General features: G+C 37.6%; 1 pseudogene; it reads right to left on the bottom strand.

Moving 5' to 3' along the window:
• Positions 1-3563: 3563 nt before the first annotated feature.
• Positions 3564-24438, bottom strand: LOC133758684 (probable ATP-dependent RNA helicase DDX46; annotated as a pseudogene).
• Between the last annotated feature and the right edge of the window lie 2267 nt (positions 24439-26705).

Raw genomic sequence — 26705 nt, 5'->3', positions numbered from 1 at the left:
TGATTGCTTGGTCAGGCCTTAGAGCTTGGCATAGAACACAGAATTGACTCCAATTACAAAGGATGTAATGAATTGTCTAAAGAAAGAGAATGTATGATTGCAGAAGTGAGAAGTGATTTTTACATAACAAAAACAATAGATAGTAGCTACATGCAGATCAATAAATGTGTAAGTGTTCGCCTATTTAAACCAGAATATATAAAGTGTGGTATAGCAGGTTAAGCTGCTGTCTGCAGCACCATAATTTTACAAGGTGTCTATTGGAGTCCCAGCTGCTCCACTTCCCAACTACCTCCCTGCTAATGCCCCTGGGAGAGCAGTGAAAATGGCCCAAGAACTTGGGCTCTTGCACCCATGTGAAAGACCTGGAAGAAGCTCCTGCTCCTGGCTTCGGTCTGGCCCAGCTTCAGCCACTGCAGCCATTTGAGGAGTGAACCAATAGATGGAAGATTTTCTATCTTTCTCTCCCCCCCCCCCTCCGTTGCTGTGGATTTGTTCTGAGAAGAGAAGCATGGTGGGGGCAAGAGGCACGGAGTCACTACACAGACACCGGGAGTCGGGTGAAAGCGGGCCAGAGGTGAGCAGCCCACAGACTCGTTTATTTCAGTTGGTATAGCAGCTTATATAGCCAAGGCAGCCAATCCAGTCAAGGGGCCCTAACCAATCACAGCCCGCTGCCAGGCAGGCTTCGTTGCCAGGTGGTTTCCCAGGGGGTTTCTGAAGTCATTCCTGAGTAACTGATGCTCACTTGCCAGCGGCCATCTTTGCGTGCCTTCTCATTCCACCCTGTCCCCCTATATAATTCTGCCTTTCAAATAAAATCAAATATATCTTTAAAAATGAATATACAAAGTTATTGGGAAAAGTAATATAATTTACTCTGATTGTTACACTAAATTTTTGAGATAACATTTTTTTAAAAGATTTATTTATTTATTTGAAAGTCAGAGTTACACAGAGAAAGAGGAGAGGCAGAGAGAGAGAGAGAGAGAGAGGTCTTCCATCTGCTAGTTCACCCCCTAATTGACCTCAATGGCCAGAGCTGCACTGATCTGAAGCCAGGAGCCAGGAGCTTCTTCCAGGTGTCCTACATGGGTGCAGGGGCCCAAGCACTTGGGCCATCTTCTACTGCTTTCCCAGGCCATAGCAGAGAGCTGGATCAGAATTGGAGCAGCCAGGACTTGAACCAGCGCCCATATGGGATGTTGGTACTGCAGCCAGCAGCTTTACCCACTAAGCCACAGTGCTGGCCCCATGATAAAATATTTTAATTTACATTATAGTAAAAGGTTTAATGGTCTCCTAAATAAAGGGTTCAACAAATAAAAAGACCATAGTTCAGCAGGAATATAAGCAAGAGTTATTACAAACAATAATCAAAATAAAATATTTTCAACTTCACTCACAGACTTTTTTGTAAAAGACTTATTTACTTATTTCACAAGTCAGAGTTATGGAGAGAGAGGGAGAGACAGAGATAGAGAGATCTTTTGTCTTCTGGTTCACTCCCAAGATGGCTGAAATGGCTAGCACTAGGCAAGCCTGAACCTAGGAACCAAGAACTTTATTAGGATAACTCATGTGGGTGGCAGGGGTCCAAATATTTGGACCAGCTTCCTCTACTTTCCCCAGTCCATTGGCAGGGAACTGGATCCAAAGTGGAGCAGCTGCAACACAAACTGCCATCATCATGGATGTTGGCATTGAAGGCAGTGGCCTTATTTGATACACCAGAATGCTGGCCACATAAATTTTAAAAGTCACAGATCATTAAAACTGTAGTTGTATGTAATTCTTTATTATTTGTTACATAACTGTTTGAAACAGTATCACAAAACACTATATTTTTTCAGCAAAATGGATGCACACAAGGATTTTTTCCTTTTTCTTTTTTTTTTTTTATTTTTAAAAAATTTTTCCCAGAAACCTTTTACTTAAGTAATACAAACCTCATGCTTTTCATAAATACAACTTTAGGAATATAGTGATTCTTCCCATCATACCCACCCAAGAACATGGTATTTGTCTTTCTGTGTCTGGCTTATTTCACCCAATGTGATGTCCTCCAGTTGCAACCATTTTGATGCAAATAGTAATTATATTGCATTGTTTGCAACTGAAATCAGTCTAATTGATAGGAATTGTGTTTTCATTATCTTTTAATGTCTGGTTCATTATAATAAAATCATATTTTTGGTGAGAAGCTATCGCCTCTTACCTTTGCAAAGATATGAGGATGGGAGGGAAATATGAATGGTATCCACAGAATCATCTCATTAAGATACATATGTAAGTAACAGAGTCTAAAGTGTATCCTCATTTTATGCTTCTTAAAATTATTATACAGTCAAAAGACTGTAACTCTGATTCTGGGTATGTTATTAGAATAGATTTTGCTAAGGCAACTTTTTCTAGTTAGGAACTATGTTGAATTGCTAGGACCTAAAATGACTTCCCAAAATAGAGATGTACTTTCCATTATGGCAAAGCACTTTTGTTGGTACCCCTAGAATACAGTGGGGATTTTTCAATGTAGCATTGTCTCAGGATCATTCTACCCCTTGCTTTGCCAATCTTCATATACAACTTCTGTCTCCAAAGGCTTAATAATCAGAATCGACAAAGAGATCAAGAAACTCCACAACAACAAAACAAACAACCCATTTAAGAGATGGGCCAAGGACCTAAATAGACATTTTTCAAAAGAGGAAATCCAAATGGCCAACAGACACATGAAAAAATGTTCAGGATCACTAGCAATCAGGGAAAATGCACATTTTTCTACAACTGATGGTTTCTGCAATGCCATCTTAAACTCTAATTCATCTTAAATTCAAGCACATAGACCATGATGGCTCCTATATGCTTAATACTGCTGAAAGTCAATAAAAGCATAGTCATAAATGATTTCACAATTTCTATACGAATTGCATGTTTCATCACCAAGACTAGAATTTTGTGCCTGAAATCAATTGCTTCTCTATGTTAATATTGGGGGAAAAGGGATGTAAATTTTGGTTTATTAAGAAGAAAGCAATGGGTCCCAGCCCTGTAGCTCAGTAGATTAATCCTCTGCCTGCAGTGCTGGAATCCCATGTGGGTTCTGGGTTTGAGTCCCAGTTGCTCCACTTCTGATCCAGCTCTCTGCTATGGCCTGGGAAAGCAGTGGAAGATGGCTCAAGTTCTTGGACCCTTGCATCCATATGGGAGACCCAGAGGAAGCTCCTGGCTCCTGGCTTCAGATGGGCACAGCTCTGGACGTTGTGGCCAATTGGGGAGTGAACCAGTTGATGGAAGACCTCTCTCTCTCTGCCTCTCCTCTTTCTCTGTGTAACTCTGACTTACAAATAAATAAATAAATCTTTTTCTAAAAAAAGAAGAAGGTAATGATAAAGTCTAAATGAAATGAAATAATTTAGCAATACAAGTGTAGCATTTTTAAGAAGTAGAATAAACTGCATTTCAAATCTTTTAAAATACATCTGAGAAGAATTATATTTAAGAGATTTTTGGAAAAAACACAAAAGGTGGCTCACGAGTCAGAACAAATGTTAGTTTACACATTAAATAGGACTGCCAATCAGTCTCTGTAACACCCCACCTGCCTTCATTGTGATGGGGATTTTAAGAGGAGAATGATTGCTTTCACAGGTGGGTGGAGTTTTAATAGTCAATTTTGCTAAAGAGGCATTTAAGTTTAGTATAACACCTCTTCAATGAGAGCTATTGCCCTGATGAGAGCCCAGGTGGAGATAGATAAAGGGCTCCAATAGATGTCTGAAGGCTATGAGCTGGGAAAAAATAAGGCTAACAAATGAGTAGAGTGATAGATGCCTTGTAATTTTCTCTAATACAAGCTGTGATATATTAAAAATGGGATCATTATTATTAGAACTAGGAGTTAATGGCAGAAAGTTCCTCCAGACTTTATATGTCATTATTTTTCTTTTTTAAAAAAGATTTATTTATTTATTTGAATGCCAGAGTTACAGAGAGAGAGGAGAGGCAGGCAGAGAGAGAGATCGATACTCCATCTGATGGTTCACTCCCTAATTGGCCACAATGGCCAGAGCTGTGCCAATCTGAAGCCAGGAGCCAGGAGCTTCTTCTGGGTCTCTCACATGGGTTCAGGGGCTCAAGGACTTGGGCCATCTTCTGCTTTCCCAGGCCATAGCAGAGAGCTGGATTGGAAGTGGAGCAGATGGGTCTCGAACTGGCACCCATATGGGATGTCGGTGCTTCAGGCCAGGGCATTAACCCACTGCACCACAGCACCGGCCACTATTTTCTTTTTTGATAAGGTAAAATTTATAGTTTTATAATAGAACTTAAACTTAATGAATTAGGTATTTCATAGGAATTACTCCTGATGTACCACCAGCTAATCTAATCATACATTTTCTCTGCTTTTCAGCAATTATTATTAAAGTGAGAATAACAAAGATAAGGCCCATTTTTTTCACACATGCATTAATGAAGAGTAGGTATTTACTGGTTAATATGAATTATAAAGTGAAAGTTATCTCAAGATGCAATTAAATATGAATATAAATATTCCTTTGCCAACAAAATAGTATTAATTTCAATACAGGGCTTTCACTTTATCTATGGTCCCTTAAATACCTAATTTTTTTCCTTTTTTTAAATTTTTTAAGCAGTAAGCATGTTTGCTGTGTGTAATGAAGAGAAATACGCTGACAGACCATGCAGGCATCCCAGGAAAGAACTGACATCCTAGTTTGTATTCAGATGAGTTTTTATGGCCTGAGTATAGACCCTCCAGTTCTCCTCCCCACTCCCTCTCTGAGATATGACTGAGTGGAGGGCTTTCAAGGAGTGGAATTCCCAGAGCTTCATAATGGATATATTCCACCCCTCCATTCAGGATGGGGAAGATTCCCCCAAGTTGCCCCTTGGAGAAGAATAGGACCCACCAAGCAATACTTTAGATATGTAATTGCTGGTCAGGCTTGCTTCTACATTTCTTCCCTCATTCAACCACATAAAAATTCCTATTTTCTTAAAAAAAATTTCATTTTTTTGGCCACTGATATACACATAGGCTAATGTCTACCTAGTTACCTTAACATTCCCCCCTTCAAGAGAAGTAACCCATAATCTTATGTGGGTAGCATGGGTGAAGTTCTTTCTTCCATATTTTCTTCAAGCTGCAATATTGGCATAGAGCTCATTATAGATGTTCTCTTGTTGGCTGTCCTATGGTGTTGGAAGGTGGTCTTTGAAAAGATTGTCTTATGTGGTTCAGAGAGATGCGGTCTTTTAGATACTTAATTTCAATGGCCCTAATGAATGCTTTGTCAAGAAGTTGTGTGACGCCGGCACTGCAGCTCACTAGGCTAATCCTCCGCCTGCAGCACCGGCACCCCGGGTTCTAGTCCCAGTTGGGGTGCCAGATTCTGTCCCAGTTGCTCCTCTTCCAGTCCAGCTCTCTGCTGTGGCCTGGGAGTGCATTGGAGGATGGCCCAGGTCCTTGGGCCCTGAACCCACATGGGAGACCAGGAGGAAACACCTGGCCCTGGCTTCAGATTGGTGCAGCACGATGGCCACAACGTGCTGGCCGTGGCGGCCACTTGGGGGATGAACCAATGGAAAAAAGGCAGACCTTTCTCTCTTTCTCACTGTCTAACTCTGCCTGTCAAAAAAAAAAAAAAAAAAAAAAGAAAAAAAGAAAAAAAGAAGAAGAAGAAGTAGTTGTGTGAGGACATATTGATAAAAGATCTATACTACTGCCCAATAGTACTGAGCAAAGATGAACAGTCTGTGGAACCGATTACAGTAAAGATGAAAATAAAAATATGTATTCCTTTGGCAGGATTTCGTATCTATGCATAAACTTGGCTAAATGGTTTTCTTTTGAAGTCCTATAATTATCATTACAGAAGGTAATGTTAAGAACTATTTAACTAGAGTCAAGGTTATCTATGCATAAAGATTTTGTAGTGATTCTTACCAATATCAGATACATAGATAAAAGATGTCATGTTGAAATCAAATATATATAGAATAGGAGAAGGAATAGAGAAAGTAACTAATATCAGATTATTGGAGAAAACATTCAAAATGGCAAGAAGTTTATGCCTGTTGAGAACAGAGATTGCAAAGGTCAGATATTACATATTAAAGGTGATTGATTAGAGACAGGCTTTATGTCAGGCTCTAACCTTGGCTAATCATGTGCTCAATCTCATTAATAATTAAAGAAATGTAAATTAACATGAAAATAATAATGATTAACAAAATTTAAAATATAGTTGAAGGTGAGAAGAAATGGACACTCTCATTTAGTGAAGTTCAAAAATGTAAAATATTACAGTATCTTTCCTGTTTAAAAGAGTTTTAATGAAAAATTTCAAATGCACATGCAAGAGAACAGTACTAGGATCTGCATAAACAACCCTTAACAAATGTCATGATAATTCTTTGGTATCATCCTATGCCACATTTATTCATGTACAGATATTAAAAATTTTAAATTAAATATATTTAATTGGTTTGTCAGTATTAGGAACCAGACAAGGTCTTCTACATGGTTTCAAGTCCCCCAAGTCTCTTTAGCTAAGACTCTTCTAACTACCTCTCTCAGTTCCGTCTGTTATTGATGCATCAAAAAAATACCCAAGTCAATTATAAGATAAGTTGTTGCACAATTTTACTTTTTTCTTTGTATTTCCTGAAAGTGGTATTCCTTAGATTTTGGTTCCCTGTTGGTAAGAATACTTCAAAGTTGGTGCTGTATCCTTCACACCAAGAAGTCTTCTGGTTTCCCACTTCTAGAGACTCTGAGGTTAATCAGAGGATTTAAGACATGACTACCTAATTTTTCATTTGTAAAGACCCTTGTCAATAATTATTTAATGATTACATCTGTTAGTGTCTTTTCTCTGAATCATTTATTATCTTAGGGACTATTAAATGATAATTTGCAATTCTAACATCACTTCAACATATATTAAACTAGAATTATTCCATAAATAAAACCTTTTTCCTAACTAGCTAGGGATATCTGGCTATTTGCAAATAAAATTTATATAGAAATGTCAATATAAATGCTTAATTCTTTTTCCTTACTTCCATATAAAAAGTGTGAGGCGTTGCCTCATGTAATCTTTCTAAAGATTAGTTTGGAATATGAGGATACTCCAAATAGTTCACAGAGGAATGGAATTAAATGATAATTCACATTTTCATGAAGTTTTCTGAGAACTTCATACATACATCCATTGTTTATATACATATAAGATAATGCACACATATATTATATCACATGTACATACTTATTTAAAACATTACAAATTTTAGATACAACAATCCAAGTTGGAAAGAATTTGTAAAAAGAAACGCATTGCCTCTATTATTAATGAAAAATTCAAGATTACCTAAATGTCTATCCCTTAGAAAAAGGTAAAATTAACTATGTAGAGCCATGAACAAGAATTCTGGCCAATCACTAAAGAGAATGAGGTCCATTTTTATTTGTTTTCTTCATAAGATGATTAGTTTAATAAACAGGTTTCTCAAAGGTGCATTTCATTTGCACACGAGATATTTAAAGATTAAAATGAATAGTCACAGAGAGAAAGTTTTGAAGAAATGTTTACATTAAAATCAATGTTATGTTGGTGTCTAATTGCCAAATTCAACATTGACGCTAATGTGTGGGATACTAATGGGTCTAATAAATTCATGATTTTAAAGATAAAGAACAAAGCTTATTACCTGTAAAGAGAATTAGAGATAATTAGGAATCTATTCTCCATCATTAAGTCTATTTAGCCTTGACACTCTATTTCAGTTCTTAAAAATGCCTACCACATGATTATTAAATTTATTAATTAATTTGAATGACTAAATGAATATTGCACACTTATGTTTAGTAAAAATATGCAAGTTATATGACATTTGCCAATTAAAACTTTTCAGACATCTGGAGACCCTGTTTTTGCTCTCGGTGATTGATTTGATGAAGGTCATGACAAAAATCTACTTAATCTCTGCTAACAATATGAAGAAATCTTCCAAATGAATTAATTGATTCATGTGAATGAGATGAATCCTTGGGGGAGTTGAGATGTCAAGAAAACTTAGTGCTATAATCAAAATAATTTGAAATCCCTCTCTTTCGACAATGTTTTTTTTTTCTCCAAGGAGTGTTGGATAGATAGTCTTCAAACCAAGGAGGCAGCTGGTGCCGCTGTTGCTCAATAGGCTAATCCTCCGCCTTGCGGTGACGGCACACCGGGTTCTAGTCCCAGTTGGAGCGCTGGATTCTGTCCTGGTTGCCCCTCTTCCAGGCCAGCTCTATGCTATGGCTCGGGAAGGCAGTGGAGGATGGCCCAAGTCCTTGGGCCCTGCACCTGCATGGAGACCAGGAGAAGCACCTGGCTTGGCTCCTGGCTTCGGGTCAGCGCGGTGCGCCGACCATAGTGTGCTGGCCACAGCGGCCATTGGGGGGTGAACCAATGGAAAAGGAAGACTTTCTCTCTCTCTCTCACTGTTCACTCTGCCTGTCAAAAAAAAAAAAAGCAGGCAAGAAGAGAAATAAAATCTAAATCTGCAAAGCACACATCTTAAGAGCTCATATTGAGCTCTGCACATTTCTTAACAGTTCATATGGACAAATCGTCAGGGTTTACCTGTAACTCATATGAGTATCTCCTCTTCTACTCCTTGATGGAAAGAGATAGCAATGTGTGGTTTAGGAGTTGTTTAGTTCCAGTATCACTTATACTTAACATCTGAATATGAAAAATATCAAATCCTATCACCTTTGAACATATCAAATGAGCATTTGGATTTTTAAAGCAGCATTTTTCTTAAATCTTGGTATGAAAATCACACCTGGATCATTTCCCCTACTAATAGTAGAGGAGAAGCAAAATGGACACTTAAGATGGTTTATTTTGGGGGAATAATGGACTAGACCAGAAGGGAGCTCAAGAAAGGTACATATCAAATAGATCCTAATATAGAAATTACAAAATCTAAACTAGGCTGAATTTGTTTCTTTTCTTTTTTTCCTTTTAAAATTATAATTTAAATGAGCTTTTTTTTATTTGGAGATATTGAATGAGTTTAGTTGGCTCATTGTGTCCCTTCAGGTTAAAGGTTAAGAAAGTCACAGAAGGCAAGGGGCATGGAAAGAGAGTATGTGCTATATAAACAAAGAACTTAGAAGTAATGTTTGTGGAGCACTCATTGGATAGTTGGCTCTCAATAATTGTAGCTATGGTTAATAATATTCTGATACGTGAAGCATAGGTGACTTCTTCTGAGAGCAGAGATTTTATGATTTGCACTGAATGTAGAAGGGGATCTCAATAAGCATCTTTCCAAGATGGAGATAATTTCGGTGGCTCTGAGATTTAATGGCAATAATTTGCAATGCCTCTTTTATCATTGGATTAGAGATTGGTTGGTGTCTTGTCTTGAACCTTTGTCAACACATGCGTACCAACTAATTTACAAAGGTAATAACATTTTCATTACATGATTTTTCCAATACATTTGCAACTACAGAAATAATACAAAACAGAAAACAAGAATTGGCTCTCATTTAAAAGTACTTAAGTTCTCTTCAGGCTTCAATAAACTTCCGTTGGAGCCAAAACGCTTTTCAGGAGCACTCTGCATATTTCATATCCGCTAATTCCAGTGCTCAAGGAAAAAGACTCTGCTAATGCGTCCAGTAAAAGTTTTATGCGTCTGGTCAATGACCACATTCATGTTTTTAGGGGAGGAAAAGTAATATGCAAAAAAGCTAAAAAGCAATATGAAACATACTGATAACAACTTATACCATTTTCCAAAGCAGTACCATCCAATATATCTGCACTTTGAACCACCAATGTGAGACACAAAGGTAATTAAGAAAAGGAAAAAGATATGAATTAAATTAGCTTTAATCACATATTTTATTTAATCTAATGGATACAAAATAGTATCATATTTAATATATTTACTTTTTAAGATTTATTTTATTTATTTGAAAAGCAGAGTTAGAGATCTTTCTTCTAATGGTTCACTCTCCAAATAGCTACAATAGCTGTAGCTGGGCCAGACCAAAACCAGGAGCCAGGAGATTTATCCAGGTCTCCCACGGGGGTGCAGGGCCCATATTCTTCTGCTTTCCCAGGCACATTAACAGGGAGATGGATTGGAAGTGGAGCAGCCAGGAGTTGAACCAGTGCCCATACACGATGCCAGCCTCACAGGCAGCAGTTTATCCTACTATGGCACCATACCTACCCCGTATTTATATTTACATAAAGTACTTTTCAATATTTCAAACATGTAACTAATGTAAAAATTATTAATGTGAATTTTACTTTTTGGTATTAAGTATTTGAAATTCAGTGTGTGTCTTAATAAATCTCAATTTGGGCTAGCCACATTTCAAGTCAAATATTTACTAGACATGTGAAACTAATGGTTACTTTGTTGGACACTGCAGTTCTAATTCACAAATGCCTGGGACAATGAACAAGAGCAGCAGGCATGAGGTCATCATATGTGAGAATGGATAACTGAGTTAACTATTTGAGATGTTTCTACTTACTAAATTACTTATTTTCTCTGAGCTTCAGTTTTTTTCATCTATAAAATCATAATATTGTTTACACTGAGTTTTGAAAACTTTTGTGCAGTTAGAAATAAGGTATGTTGAGCATTGGCTGGATAATTGGCACTCAATAATTGTAGCTATGTATAATCATATCCTGCTTTGTGAAGTATAGGTTGCTTCTTTTGAGGGCAGGGATTTTATGATTTGCACTCAAATCTCTAAGAGGATCTCTGACATTGACCAAACTTCTGCAATGAGATTTTAAAGGTAAATTAGCAGCCAGAAGTTTATTTATTTGCCTCCTAGTAGGCACTGTGCATGTGTTCAGTTTTTGAACTTCAATAATACAGGGGTTTCTTCTCTACCATCACACTATTTTGCTAGATAGCAATGGACGTATCTACTAGACAGCTTTTAGTGGAAACGCTCACACAACTCTAGAAGATTTAAGAAATATGTAAATTTAGTGAAAACTAATGTGAGAATCCTGCCTTTAGATTTTTGAACACAGAAGAACCTGTAGCAAATTCTCATGGAAATTGGGAGACTGAAAACATCTGCAAACAAAGTCAACAGATGTTGTATTTTCCCTTTTCTATACAATGTATGGATTTGGTTTTATTTTGTACTCTAGGGTATAATGTTAGCAATAAAATGACACAAATGACTTTTCTATAACAACTTAGAAGCTAGTGTTATATAAATTAAGAGTAACACATACAGGACTGTATCTAATGATGAGTTTATTTTACTTCCTGAAATGATTTCCTTATTTTAGGACTCTAGATTTACTGTGCTTTTTTATTTTGTTTTGTTTTAAAAGATTTATTAGTTACTTGTAAGTCAGAGTTCCACAGAGAGAGGAGAAGCAGAGAGACAGAGAGAGAGAGAGAGAGAGAGAGAGAGAGGTCTTCCATCCACTAGTTCACTCCCCAGTTGGCGGCAATGGCTGAAGCTGCACCAATCCAAAGCCAGGAGCCAGGAGCTTCTTCCCACGTGGGTGCAGGGACCCAAGGACTTGGGCCATCTTCTACTGCTTTTCCCAGGCCATAGCAGAGAGCAGAGTTGGAACTGGAGCAGCCAGGACTCGAACCGGTGCCCATATGTGATGTTGGTACTGCAGGCAACTGCTTTAGTGGCTATACCACAGCACCAGCCCCTGTGATTTGTTAATTTCACTTAAATTTGAACTTCAAGTCTGGGATTGCACTTAGAGAAGCCCTATTAAAGACTAAGAGAAAGAAGTAGCAACAGGTTATGGTAAATGTATCTAGAGTATTGACGAGAAATTTAAAATTGTTACACAATCTATTAGTTCTGTGAAAACAGATGTGTAACACTAAGCTTAACTAAAACACATATGTCCTGTACCCTAGGAGAAAAGGAAAACATATTTAAAGAAAAAAAAAACCTTGCTTTTGTTATATTAGCATAATTTCAGTATTTTGAATCAACTTTGAGAAAAGAAGGTCTTACTGTAGAAAGCCAAGCATGAAAAAGATGTTGTTTTTCTTGTTAATAAGTAGAGACAGGCAAGAGTTAAGCCAATGATCAATACTGATTTTAGATTAGAATATGAACAGAGGGGCCAGTGCTGTGGCATACCAAGTAAAGCCGCTGTCTGGGTGCCTGCATCCTGTATGGGCACTGGTTTGAGTCTTGGCTGCTCCACTTCCCATCCAGCTCTCTGATGGCCTTGGAAAGCAGTGGAAGATGGCGCAAGTGTGTGGGTCCTTGCACCCTTGTGGGAGATCCAGAAGAAGCTCTTGCTGCCTGGCTTCAGATCAGTGCAGCTCCTGCCATTGAGGTCATCTGGGGAGTGAAACAATGGATGGAAGACTCTCTCTCTCTTCCCCCATCTCTCTCTGCCTCTACTCTGTAACTCTTTCAAATAAAAAAATAAATAAATAAAAAGATGAACAGAGCAGTCACTTGAATTGCAATCTTTGCAACATTTGGCATTTTTGAGATAAATGTGGTAGCTTAAAAGAAGACACATTCCAAAAAAATATTTCTGGTAAGATTTTCAGGCTACTTTGACACTAGAATGGAAAGTAACTCATCAGTGTAATATTAACCAAACTGAAGTTGTCAAAGGTTTCCCTGGTTCAATAAGTAAATAACTAATTTTACTCTTTTTAAAATTTTTTTAAATTTTTTTTTTAATTTTTGACAGGCAGAGTGGACAGTGAGAGAGAGAGACAGAGAGAAAGGTCTTCCTTTTTGCCGTTGGTTCACCCTCCAATGGCCGCCGTGGCTGGCGCGCTGCGGCCAGCGCACCGCGCTGATCCGATGGCAGGAGCCAGGTGCTTCTCCTGGTCTCCCATGGGGTGCAGGGCCCAAGGACTTGGGCCATCCTCCACTGCACTCCCTGGCCATAGCAGAGAGCTGGCCTGGAAGAAGGGCAACCGGGACAGGATCGGTGCCCTGACCGGGACTAGAACCTGGTGTGCCAGCGCCGCAAGGCGGAGGATTAGCCTATTGAGCCGCGGCGCCGGTCCTAATTTTACTCTTAAATCTTAAGTCTTTACCTTCGTGAAAGCCAATTTTGGAGAAATCTTTATTAGGAATTAATATCTTCTCATTGTTAAAGATATTTACTGAATGCCTAGTGGAAACTTGCACATAATAGATGTCCCATAAATGTTGGTAGCTGAATGGATCAGGCATAAATTAAACATTTAAATAGCTTTAATTAGAGTAGTATCATGGGTTGCAAAGGACTGATATGTGAAAGTTGGGATTGTAGCTTTCTTCTCAAGGAAAAAAAAAAGCATTTTGTGAAAAACTCCTGAAATGTTCTAAATTTAAGAGATCATTTATTGAACATGCTCCCACGAGGTACTATGTAGTCCTTCATTTAAAAAAATACCTGAAAATAATAGAAATAGGAGAATTTTGAAAAATATATTTAAAAATTCCTCCCCAATTATCATTAGGCTGTGTTTATATTTTTAGTTTGATCAACCTTGGTAAGACAAATTATCTGAAGACCCAGGTTCTTCCCCCATTTGATCACATTTGCTTGTAGCAACTGATAGCAAGAAATGAAGGTAGACTGAGATACATTTGTTTTTATTGTGCAACCATTTTATCTATATATTTTTTAAACTTTTATTTAGTAAATATAAATTTCCAAAGTACAGTTTATAGATTACAATGGCTTCCCCCCCCATAACTTCCCTCCCACCTGCACCCCTCCCATCTCCCACTCCTTCTCCCATGCCATTCACATCAAGATTCATTTTCAATTATCTTTATATACAGAAGATTGATTTAGTATATGTTAAGTAAAGATTTCATCAGTTTGCACCCACACAGAACATAAAGTGTAAAATACTGTTTCAGTACTAGTTATCATTTTATCTATATTTTGTTTTCCTACAATTTTGTGTTCCAAATATGTAAGATCTCTCTGTAAACTCCATATCCAGTATGTGTGTTCATGTGTACACATCTGTATGAGGATTCTTCAAATATTGGTGGAAAACATAAATAAAAGATAAGTTTGTTTTGGTGTGAAAAAATTTGATACCCATGCGTAGCTTTTCCTGGTTCACATTCTTTGAAGTCTTTGCATGTGCATTGATTTCAAGTTTTTGCATCAATACAAACCACTGGTTGATCACAGAGGCGAAACATGGTATTATATTTCTGTGATTTGTATTCTTTGGGTCAGTAATGTAATTGAATTGTCACTAGAACATCTCTCCCTGGGTTCACTGTGAAGGAAATGCCATGACTGACAGCTTTCTCTCCTGTGGAATGTAGGTAAGTGTGTTTTGTATGTGGGAGCTAAAGAAAAGTGAATATTTATGATATGCATTTGAGGACCTTCCCTGGAAAAAGATGATACTTTTGCAACGCATTGATGTCAGGCTTATATAGCCAATGGCAGAAGTCACATAAAGGGAGTCACACTTAATCCTGGTGTAATTAAAGCATTAGCAAGAAATAAACACTGGAGACATTTGTAACAGCAGTGTAAGCTATGCTCCCATATTACAATATATATATTTAATAATTTATGTATTAAGCATTTACTAAATTATTGCCAGATGCCAGGTACTTGAAGTGTGAAGTTATGATCAGAGAAAAGAATAATTCCAGTAAAGCAAAAACTCTGATTGTACCTGGCCTGAGAGAAGAATACAAGCAAAATAATCAGAATATGAAACCAGAAAAGTGCATTTATATTGCTTAGGATGAATCAGATAGATGAAATATAAATAGAAAGATAAAGAGATAGATACTGTGTGTGTATTTTTCATATATAGTATACCTTCTTACATATATCAGAAGTCCACCCTTTAGCTTAATTGCACCATTAAAAAAAAGGGAGAAGAAAAATGCAAAAGTATCCTCAGAGCATCAGGGGAGCCCTGGATGTCTTTCTTGCTGCTATTTTTAGTCTGTTCTGCTTCTGTCAGACTGGGTCAGTACTGAGTGCCAGGGGCAAGATGGCGTCCTTGGCAAAAACAGGACAGTGTGTTAGATATTTAAAAGAAGCTGTGCCTAAAGAATTCAGAGAGACTGTGTGATGAAGTAATTCTTACTTTTATAGGGATTGTATTGTGAACCCCAAAATATCAATAGGCTATGGATTGAGGAGACACCACAAATGCTCTTGATAAACTAAAATAAGCACAAATGACCACTTTGGCCCTGGTATCTAAGCACGTCGGTCTGGGCAGCACAGTGCTGATGGTGCACCCTCCGGAAAGGTCAGTGGTCACCAGATCTTTATTTGGAAAGACTATCAAAGCATCACAATGTCTTACAGTTCAACGTACAAAGCAAGGGCATGAAGAAATCAAGGTAATGTTTCTAAAGAATGAGAGGAATGAACTTGATTCTGGCATTCTAATAATTATTAAACAGAATTGCTAATTAATTGTGATACATTCATCTTCAACAGCATTGTCTTGTTGATTTTCTTTGCTTTATTTTCTTAAGTTTTTCCTTAAGAATTTGAGTAATTACATATAGTTTTTTGGCTCAGATAAGAGTGGTAAATATGTAACTTGAAATACTTAAATTGAGGCTTCCTGTATTTAGCACTGCCAGGCATCTGCTGCTAAAGTTCTAAGGGCAGCTGCAGATTGTAGCAGTTATGCAAATTGTAATATTCCTCACTTGTACCCTGACCCCTCAGAACTGACCAGCAGCACCTCACATACACACCAAATCAGCCTCCCTTCCCCTGTCCCAGTTCTCTTTTACAGTAAGTTTTCTCTTGCGATGGGACATATTTCATGTCTCCAAAGATAAAATTTAGACTCCTCTGACAGGTCTTAATGTGTGAGTCAAGCTTTTCAAGTCTATATGGTATAAACAGTAGTGAATCATTTATTCTTGTTCATGGTTTGAAAAAATCAGCCTTTTCTGATTTGTCTCCACATGAAAGCCCAAACTTTTGCTGGATCCCATAGGTATTGATATGGTATGTTGTCATCTTCATTCATTTCCAGGAATTTTTTTTATTTCTTTTTTGATTTATTCTATGACCCACTGTTCATCCAGGAACATGTTGTTCAGTCTCCATGTGTTTTTGTATTTTCTTGTTTCTTAAGTTGTTAATTTCCAGCTTCATTTCATTGTGGTAAAAATAGATATATGGTATGATGTCATTTTTCTTAATTTATTGAAAATTGCTCATGGCCTTGATGCAATCTATCCTAGAGAAAACTCCATGTACTGCTGAAAAGAATGTGTAGGGGCCTGGCACTGTGGCGCAGTAGGTTAATCCTCAGCCTGCAGCACCAGCATCCCATATGGGCACCTGTTCTAGTCCTAGCTGCTCCTCTTCCGATCCAGGTCTCTGGTGTGGCCCAGGAGGGCAGTGGGGGATGGCCCAAGTGCTTGGTCATCTGAACCCATGTGGGAGACCAGGAAGAAGCACCTGGCTCCTGGCTTCGGATAGGCGCAGCACCAGCTGCAGCGGCCATTTGGGGAGTGAACCAATGGAAGGAAGGCCTTTCTCTCTGTGTTTCCCTCTCACTGTCTATAACTCTATCTTCCAAATAAATAAAATCTTTCTTTTTTTAAAAAAATAATGTGTATTCTTCAGCTGTAACATAAAATGTTCTGTAGATTTTAATAAAGGACACACACATAGTCCAAAGATAAAAGCCGCCACAGCACAAAAACAAAGAACAAACCAATAAGTATCACCACAAATGCTGAATAATAACTGCACAAATTCAAGAAACAACAATTGTGTGAGGAACACAATATGATGCCCCTAAAAGACTACAACACTTCAATACTGGATTGTGAAGATGAAGAGTCTGAAGAAATGCCAGAAATGAAATTAAAAAAATTGAACATAGGATTACTTAGAAGCAATCAGAAGCAAATGCACTAACAAAGGAAATCCGTACATTACATGAAAGAAAATTTCTCCCATGAAATTGAGTTCTTAAAGAGAAAGCAAAATGAAATCTTGAAAATGAAGAATTCAATAGATCAAATAAAAAATGCAGTGGAAAATCTTAACAACAGAATCAGTGAAACAGAAGAAAGAACATCTGACTTAGAAGACAAATCACAGGAAATTATACAGTCAGACCAAAAACAAGAATAAGAAATTACAAAGCTAGAATCACTGTTGATAATCTAAAGAATATTAGCAAATGACCAAATGGGTTCTAGGAGTTCCTGAAGGTGTGAAAAGGGAGATAGAATTAATAGGTCTTTTCAGTGAAGTAATAACAGAAACTTTCCCTAATATGGAGAAAGAAAGGGATATCCAAGTACAGGAAGTACATAAAACTCCAAATAATCATGATCAGGAAAGATCTTCACCACAACACATTGTGGTCAAACTTCCCACAGTAAAACATAAAGAAAAGATTCTAAAATATGCACAAGTTAATTCCAGATTATTTTCAGAGGATCTCCAATTAGAATCACAGAGGACTTCTCATCAAAAACCATACAGGCTAGGAGAGAATGGCAAGATATATTCCAAGTCTTAAAAGAAAAAAAAAACTATCAATCCAGAACAGAATACTGCACCTTGCAAAGCTCTCAATTATGAATGAGAGCTTCCATAATAAAGACCTTGCATAATAAATAGAAATTGAAAGAATTTGTCACCATTTGTACAGCCTTACAAAAAGATGCTTAAAAATATGCTGCACATAGAAACATAGAAACATGGTCATTACTATAAAAGAGGATAAAGGAAGAAAATCTCCTAGTAAAAGTACAAAAAAATGCAAAGTGAAAAATAAGATATTTATAGAAAAATGGCAGGGCAAAGTTGTTGCTTACCAACATTCACCTTGAATGTAAATGGCCTCAATTCTCTAGTTAAAAAACACAGATTGACTGAATGGATTAAAAAACAAAACACATGTATTTGCTGCCTAGAAGAAATACATCTTACCAACAAGATGCACACAGACTGAAAGTGAAAGGATGGAAAAAGATACACCATGTCAACAGAAACAAAAAAGAGGTGGTGTAGCCATTCTAATATCAGACAAAATAGGCTTTATCACAAAAACTGTTAAAAGAGACAAAGAGGGGCACTAAGTAATGATTAAGGGATCAATTCAACAGGAAGATGTAACTACTGTAAATGTATATGCACCTAATTACAGGGCATCTATTTAAAAGAAATGATAAGGGATTTAAAGGGAGACATAGACTCAGATACAATAGAAATGGGGAACTTCAATACCCCAACTTTAACAATGGACAGATCAACCAGACAAAAAAATCAGCAAAGAAACAAGAGAGTTAATTGACACTATAGACCAAATGGAGCTAGCAGATATCTATTGAGCTTTTCATCCTACAGTTGCAAAAACACACATTCTTCTCATCAGTGCATGGCTCTTTCTGTAGGATTGACCACATGGTAGGCCATAAAGCAAGTCTCAAAAAGCAAATTCAAAAAATCAAAATCATACTATGCAGGTTCTCACACCACAAAGCAGTGAAGCTGCAAACAATGGAGACTGAACAACATGCTCCTGAATGAAGCATTTTGAAGAAATGAAAAGAGAAATAAAAAAATTTCTGGAAGCAAATGAAGATGACAATACAACATATCAAAACTTATGGGAGGCTGGCGCTGTGGCTCAATAGGCTAATCCTCTGCCTGCGGCGCAGGCACCCCGGGTTCTAGTCCTGGTCAGGGTGCTGGGTTCTGTTCCGGTAGCTCCTCTTCCTGTCCAGCTCTCTGCTGTGACCTGGGAGTGCAGTGGAGGATGGCCCAAGTCCCTGGGCCCTGCACCCCATGGGAGACCAGGAGAAGCACCTGGCTCCTGCCTTTGGATCAGTGCGGCGCACAGGTGGCAGCGCGCCAGCCGCAGCAGCCATTGGGGAGTGAGTGAACCATCGGAAAATGAAGACCTTTCTCTCTGTCTCTCTCTCTCTCACTGTCCACTCTGCCTGTCACAAAAAAAGAAAAAAACTTATGGGATACAGCAAAAGCAGTGTAATAGGAAAGTTTATAGCAATTGGTGCCTACATCAAGAAATTGGAAAGGCAACAAATAAATGAGCTATTAATGCATCTCCAGGATCTGGAAAACCAACAGCAAACTAAACCTAAAACGAGTAGGAAAAAAAATTATTAAAATTAGAAAAAAAAATCAACAAAATTGAATCCAAAATGAAAAACAATGCAAAAGATGAGCAAAATGAAGAACTGGTTTTTTGAAAAAATAAACAAAATTGACACACCATTGGCCCAACTAGCCAAAAAAGGAGAGAAGACCCACATTAAAATTAGAGATGAAAAAGGAAATGTAACAAAAGACACCACAGAAATAAAATCATCAAAAATTACTACAAAGAGCTCTATGCCAACAAACTGGGAAAACTAGAAGAAATGGATAGATTCTTGGACACATACAATCTACCTAAATTGAGCCATGAATACATAGAAAACCTAAACAGACCCACAACCAACATGAAAATGTAATTAGTAATAAAGACCTTCCCAACAAAGAAAAGTCTAGGACAAGATGGTTTCACTGCTAAATTCTACCAGACTTTTAAAGAACTAACTCCAATGCTTCTCAAGCTATTTAAAACAATTGAAAAGGAGGGAATCCTCCCAAATTCTTTCTATGAAGCCAGCATCACTTTAATTCCTAAAACTAAAAAAGATGCAACAGAAAAGAGAACTACAGACCAATTTTCCCCAATGAACACAGATGCAAAAACCCTAAACAAAATTCTCGTCAGTTGAGTCCAACAGCATATCAGAAGATTATTCATCTGGACCAAGTGGAATTTATCCCTGGTATGCAGGGATATTTCAACATTCGCAAATCAATCAATGTGATACATCACATTAACAAACTGCTGAGCAAAGACTATATGGTTATCTCAATAGATGCAGAGAAAGCATTTGATAAAATACAATAACCTTCCATGATGAAAACTCTAAGCAAATTGGATACACAAGGAATATTCCTCAACACAATCAAGACAACCTATGACAAACCCATGGCCAGTATCCTATTGAACAGGGAAAAGTTGGAAGCATTCCCACTGAGATCTGGAACCAGACAAGGATGCCTACCCTCACAACTGCTATTCAATATATTCCTGGAAGTTTTAGCCAGAGCCATTAGGCAAGAAAAATAAATCAAAGGATACAAATTGGGAAGGAGGCAGTCAAACTATCCCTCTTTGCAGATGACATGATTCTATATATAGAGCATCCAATAGACTCTACTAAGAGACTATTGGAAAGTAGCAGGATATAAAATCAATAAACAGAAATCAATAGCCTTTGTATACAAAGACAATTCCATGGCTGAGAATGAACTTTAAGATCAATCCCAATCACTCATAGCTACAAAAAAAATCAAATATCTTGGAATAAATTTAACCAAGGATGTCAAAGATCTCTTCAATGAGAATTACAAAATAAAGAAATAAATAGAAAAAAGAGATAAAAAAAAAAAGAAAAATCTTCCATGTTCATGAATTGGAGGAATCAATATCATCAAAATGTCTGTACTACCAAAAGCAATTTATAGGCCGGCGCCGCGGCTCAATAGGCTAATCCTCCGCCTTGCGGCGCCGGCACACCAGGTTCTAGTCCCGGTCGGGGCACCGATCCTGTCCCGGTTGCCCCTCTTCCAGGCCAGCTCTCTGCTGTGGCCCGCGAGTGCAGTGGAGGATGGCCCAAGTCCTTGGGCCCTGCACCCCATGGGAGACCAGGAGAAGCACCTGGCTCCTGCCATCGGATCAGCGCGGTGCGCTGGCCGCAGCGTGCCTACCACGGCGGCCATTGGAGGGTGAACCAATGGCAAAAGGAAGACCTTTCTCTCTGTCTCTCTCTCTCACTGTCCACTCTGCCTGTCAAAAAAAAAAAAAAAAGCAATTTATAAATTCAACGCAATACCAATCCAAATACCAAAGACATCCTTAATATCTAAAAAATGATGATAAAATTCATATGGAAACACAGGAGACCTCAAATACCTAAAACAATCTTATACAATAAAAACAAAGCTGAAGGCATCACAATACCAGATTTCAAGACATACTACGTGGGAGTTACAATCAAAACAACCCTGTACTGGTAAAAAAACAGATGGATAGACCAATGGAACAGAATAGAAACACCAGAAATCAATCCACACATCTGCAACCAACTTATATTTGACAAAGTAGCTAAAATCAATCCCTGGATCAAGGGCAGCCTCTTCAACAAATGGTGCTGGGCAAAGTAGATATCCATATGCAGGAGCACGAAGCAAGACCCCTAGATTACACCTTACACCAAAATCCACTCAACATAGATTAAAGACCTAAATATGTGATCTGATGCCATCAAATTATTAGAGACATTGGGGAAACCCTGGAAGACATTGGCATAGACAAAGACTTCTTGGAAAAGACCCCAGAGGTACAGGCAACCAAAGCCAAAATTAATAAATGTGTTTACATCAACTTGTTAAAACGCTCCTGCACTGCCAAAGAAACCCTCAGCAAAGTGAAGAGGCTTCTGACAGAATGGGAGAAATTATTTGCAAACTATTCAACTGATAAAGGATTAATAACCAGAATCCATAAAGACATCAAGAAACTCAACTAAACAAAACAAACAACCTAGTGAAGAAATGGGAAAAGTATTTAAACACATATTTTTCCATAGAGGAAATCCAAATGGTCAACAGACACCTGAAAAAATGCTGAGGATCACTAGCCATCAGGGAAATGCAAATCAAAACCACAATGAGGTTTCACCTCACCCCAGTGAGAATGGCCTTCAAACAGAAACCAAGAAACAACAAATGCTGGAAAGGATATGGGGGAAGAGGTAGCCTAATTCATTGTTAGTGGGAATGTAAGCTGGTAAAGCCACTATGGAAGACAGTATGGAGACATCTCAGAAATCTGAATCCAGACCTAACATGTGACCCAGCCATCTCACTCCTGAGATTTTACCTAAGGGGAAATGAAAGCAGCATATGAAAGTTATCTGCTGTACTCCCATGTTTATTACAGCTCATTTCATGATAGCTAAGACATGGAATCAACACAAATGCCCAAGAACTGAAGATGAAGAAATTAAGGGATATGTACACTATGGAATACTACACAGCAGTAAAAAAAAAAATGAAATCCAGCTATTTACAACAAAATGGATGAATCAGGAAAACATCATACTTAGTGAAATAAGCCAGTCCAAAACAAATACCATATATTCTCCCTGACCTGTGATAAGTAATAGAGCACCTAATAGACAGTCTGTAGAAGTGAGATTGATACTTTTAGAAGTGATGACTTGAACACTTTCAATTGCCAAGTTGACTTTCTGCTCTCCTTCCTTGAGTTCTTTGCCAAGATAGAAGTAATATCCTCTGATTGTAACTGTGGCTTCAATTTACTCACTGATTCTCTGCAGAGCTTCTTTAGAGGTGACTTTCCAGCTAGCAGTGTGTGGGAAGTCACTGATCTCTTATTCTTTTGCCTATCTCTTAAAAGATTCACTCTGTTACTATCCTCTCTAGTTCTTGTTTCTATAGAGGCACGTAATTGAATTTACAGTCAATCTTTTCAGCACATTGCTCTGCAATGGGTTTTGCAGACACAGTGGAAGCCAGAATGATGCCGCCTCTGAGAACTTCATTGGTGGCCTGCTGCATCATATCTATGGGATATTTTATTCTTCTGACTCTTGTTTTTAAGAGTCAGTCTCTTGGAAATTTGTAATTTCTTAGTATGTCCTGCAGTTGGAGCCAGAAAAGTGGGTGTTCCAGCAGCAGCCATATCCTTTACTCTCTTGTGAACTATGCATGCTGTTAATTCACTCTGTATAGACTGCAGCAGCATCAGCACTTGCATTTTGTAGACCAAGAGCCATGTTTTTAACTTCTTCCTCTTGTAAGCCAAAGCTTGTTCTGTTTTTTCCAACTTGAATCCCTTACCATAGTATCTACTACACTTTTAAATTATTTTTGCCTGAACTTTCTGTTGGTACTTGAAATCACTCCATAGTTTCATGAAATGAGAAGGCACTGTAGTACCGACAATTCAAAAGATTTAATGATGTTGCCACTAAAGTCATACTGATCTTCTGTGATAAAAGTATAGGCACAGCCTTTGATGCCTGCTCTTTCAGTCCATGCTGTTCAGTACACATAATCCTCATAATGGTGGGGTTGGGACTTTCACATCTAAACCTCAAGAAGCAACAGAGGGGACCATGAAAACTATAAGGTTCCATCCTTAAAGTCATTTATGATGTATCTGTCCTATTAACAATACCTCTATGGAGAAGCATGCAAAGATAATATGTTCTCGTTAAGTCTTTCAGAAGACTATCAGCATGTCCCTGCTTATCTACAAATATAGTAGCATATCCTGCCTCTTGATCGTTGTCCAGAAACTTAAGCAACTTCAAGAATTTCTTTTCTTCAATCACAATTGCCTGTTCCACATCCAAGCAAATCACATTCTTACCCTCAATCTGGCTTCTAGGGGTTTTTCTTGATTCTGTGAACAAAAGCCCCCATATCACTGAGGAAAGTAGCTGAAAGCAAAATTCTCTGACGATCAGGGCTGTTACTAACCATGATGCACATTACCGGTTATACAAAACCCATATCAAACATTCTATCTGCTTCATCTACAACAATCTATTTCATTTTCACCCTTTAAAGTTTGTGACACGACTACTTTTAGTTGCTAGCATGTCAATCATTCAACAGGTATGCAAAATAGTAATTTCAGCACCTCTTTTCAGGTCAGGACTGATTCTAGTTTCTCCATAAACACACAGCACCCTGAGTCCCAAGGTCTTGGAAAAGTTTGTACATTCTTTAGTAGTTTGTGAAGCCTTTTCTCAAGTTGAAATCATAACTATTGGACCCTCTCCTTCTTCTGATGACTTCTGATTCACAATGTGTCTAATCATTGGCAACAAAAAAGTAATAGTCTTTCCATTTCCTGTTTTAGTAATGTCAATCAAGTATCATCCTGAAATTATAGCAAGAATTGCTTGGGTTTGAAATGGTATGGTCTTTTCATAGCCATGCATTTTGATGGAATTTATGATCTTCATGACAATTCCACATTGAGCCCAAAAATGAACTGGTTTGGGGTAACTTTTTCCTTTCTAATACCCTCTATTTCCAGTTGAAATACACATAACCTCTTCTTTGAGACACTTTTACCAGTTCTGGAACTTCAGAACACAATGTTTATTTTTTTCTGAATGAGTCATATTCAGTTTCTCTATGATCAAATGGTTCTAAGAGCTTCTTCCATTTTGTCAACATCTTCCTCTGAAGAACACTCCATGACATTGTAGTCATTCTCCATCATCCCACCTTTCTTCTTATCAGCATCCACAAATTCTTTGATAATTGTCATACTAGTGATAGCTTTTTAAAAAAATGCATTTATTTATTTTAAGGATAGAGCAGCAGGGAGAGAGAGAAAGAGAGAGAGAGAGAGAGAGAGAGAGAGAGAGAGAGAGAGAGAGAGAGATATCTTCCATAGACTGGTTCACTTTCTGAATAGGCAGCAATGGCCAAGTCTCAGCCGGGTGGAAGATAGAAACTGGAAACTTCATCTGAGTCTCTCACATAGGTAACAGAGGCCCAAGTGCCTGGGCCATCACCTGCTACAGCCCAGGTGTATTAGCAGGGAGTGGAATGGGAAGCAGAGCTTCTGGGACTGGAACTAGTACTAGAGTATGGGATGTGGGTATCCCAAACAGTGGCATAACCTGTTGTGCCACAACTCCCACTCTAGAGGTGACACCTTTTATGATTATCAGTCCAGACTTTTTTTCATTTCCTCCATCACATTTTACTCCTCTTAAGTTAAATTTTTTTTAATTCCTCTTTTGCTTCTTCCTGTAAGCACCTAATGATCTAATTTTTCCATTTCCTTATTGTTTTGTTCTGTGGGATAAGCTTCTTCTTCATCATCTTGTGTACTTCATTTCTCCCTACTTTCCTTATTTCAATTTCCTTTTCCAGTTCTGGTATGTTTTCCATGAACTTTTTATGTTGCTTTTCTCTCCATTATTTTCATTTTCTTATTTCTTCTTGTAGTTTATTCTGGTCAAAGTTGCAGCATCTTTTTCTTTCTGATTCTTGTCATCTTTGTCTTTTTTTCTTCTCTTTAGAACTTTTTCTACCATCTTATCTTTGAGACCTAGATCTATTCTCAGACTTCTTCCTTGCATTGTCAGGACTGGAGGATGGGATTGTTGGCCCTAGTTTACCTTTCAGTTTTTAAAATCAATTTAATATTAGTCAAAACCAGAAACATTGAAATATATTTGTATATTAAAAAAAAAAAAAAAACTAGGCCTAAAAATCTCAAAAGAAAATGCTGAGAAGTCTATACTTAATTATAGGCATAATTCTGTGCCCTATACTTTTTTTTAAGATTTATTTATTTATTTGAAAGGCAGAGTTACAGAGAGGCAGAGGCAGAGGCAAAGAGAAAGAGAGAGAGAGAGAGAGAGAGAGAGAGAGAGAGAAAGTTCTTACATCCAGTGGTTCACTCCCCAGATGGCTGCAACAGCCTGAGCTGCGTCAATCCGAAGCCAGGAGCTTCCTCTGGGTCTCCCACGCAGGTGCAGGGGCCCAAGGACTTGAGCCATATTCTACTGCTTTCCCAGGCCATAGCAGAGAGCTGGATCAGAAGTGGAGCAGCTGGGACTCAAATCGGTGCCCATATGGGATACCAGAACTGCAGGTGGCAGCTTTACCCATTATGCCACAGCACCAGCCCCTGTATACATTTTGTAACTTAATTCAAAGGTAAATACTTTTTCACTTAATTTAGTATTTTTAATATTTTACATTGCGAAGGTTTTCAACAAAGAAAATTAACACAATCTATTATTTTCCTTATTGATAGACCCTGTTCTGTCTTTTTCCTCTCTCCCTCTCTCCCTTCTGCCTCTGAAATAATGAGGTTGCTTTCAAAAAGTTAATTAAGCATCTGTATTATGAGAATATTCAATGATTTCAAAAAATTTTGCACCAAAATAAACTTATCTTTGAAATCCACTTTCTATAAACTTTCTCAAGTAGCCTCATAGATTTTTGTTATTTGTAATCAATGTAAAAATTTAGGAATTAAATATGCATATGTATGTCTATATATTTGCTTATAAAATAAACATATGGCAAATTACTCAAATTTAAATCTTTTTTAAATTCAAGCATGCAACAGAACTCTGTAAATATTCCTGTAAATAACATATAAACTTAAGAAAAGAAATACTGATGGCATTTTTAAAAAAATTCACTTAAACCTCTTTCTCCCCCCAAATGGGGAATCATCTTTCTTTTTCTTTTTAATTAGAATATTTTTGGGAAAATGCATGTTACTGAGCAGTCTCAGTGAGATCATGACATTAATTTGGTTAAATAACAGACTCTGTTGACTGTTGAATAAAATATATTTCTTTTGAAAACCACCAACAGATTTAAAAACTGCATTTACCTTTTATGAATTAATTGCTAATTAAAATCTTTCAGTACTATGCTTATTACAAGAGTTTCTGTATTTGATTAGGAAAATTTTGGGGCTGAATTTATTTTTTAGGAGGTAAGAAAATCTATGATTTCAATTACAAATGAACAGCAAATCTTCTAGCTCCTCTGACACAGCTG

This window comes from Lepus europaeus, chromosome 4 (genome assembly GCF_033115175.1).
Source record: "Lepus europaeus isolate LE1 chromosome 4, mLepTim1.pri, whole genome shotgun sequence".
Classification (NCBI taxonomy): domain Eukaryota; kingdom Metazoa; phylum Chordata; class Mammalia; order Lagomorpha; family Leporidae; genus Lepus; species Lepus europaeus.
The sequence above is the reverse complement of the archived record's forward strand: the minus strand, read 5'-3'. Positions and strand labels throughout refer to the sequence as shown.